The sequence below is a fragment of the Geospiza fortis genome, unplaced genomic scaffold, assembly GCF_000277835.1.
Source record: "Geospiza fortis unplaced genomic scaffold, GeoFor_1.0 scaffold171, whole genome shotgun sequence".
Taxonomy (NCBI): domain Eukaryota; kingdom Metazoa; phylum Chordata; class Aves; order Passeriformes; family Thraupidae; genus Geospiza; species Geospiza fortis.
This window is the reverse complement of record NW_005054313.1, coordinates 1,005,092-1,005,791: the sequence shown is the minus strand read 5'-3', so window position 1 is coordinate 1,005,791 and position 700 is coordinate 1,005,092.

The window sequence follows — 700 nt, the reverse complement described above, 5'->3', positions numbered from 1 at the left end:
CCCCGGGCCCGCCCCGAGGCGCCGGTGAAAGGCGCCCGCGTCGCTGCGCTGGCCTCGAAGACAGGTTTCGGGGGATCCCCTCCTGTCTCCCCACGCGTTATCCCTCCTCCTCCCTGTGCCTTCTCAGCCTCTTATCCCCTCCTTTCTTTTCTCGCTCTCCCAAACCTTGCTCACTTCCCCGGTGCAGGTGTGTGCGCTCCTTCCATCCGTTATCTCTATTTTAGCCCCGGAAGGTGGAGGGGCATATGTGTTTAACCTTCCCTCCTTCACCCGAAATTGTCTCAGAAAAAAATTAAACCAGCTGAAAACCTAAGTCTGCCCGAGGGCCCCAGACTGGCCCCGTCCTGACCAGTTTATCCCAGCACTACCCAGCCGCAGGTAGGGGAAAGGGGTTTATTTGTGGGGTCAGTCAGCGCGCTATGGCCGCACTGCCCCTTGTCATCACACCTGCGCAGAGGGAGGTGTGACCCAGCTGGGATGGTGCCGCTGACCCTCGGCGAGGGCTTTGCCCCGAAGCCCCGTCCCGGAGGGCAGCGGGCCGGGTTGGCGGTGCTGGGGAGCCCGGGGGGTGCCGGCCCTCAAAGGCCCCCCAGCCCCGCGGTCCGCTCCCCGGGTGGGTGTTCCCCTCTCGAGGGGGGCGGAGAGAGGCAGGCCGGGGCAGAGGCAGGTTTGGGAAGGCCGCCTCCCCTGGCTTTCCGAC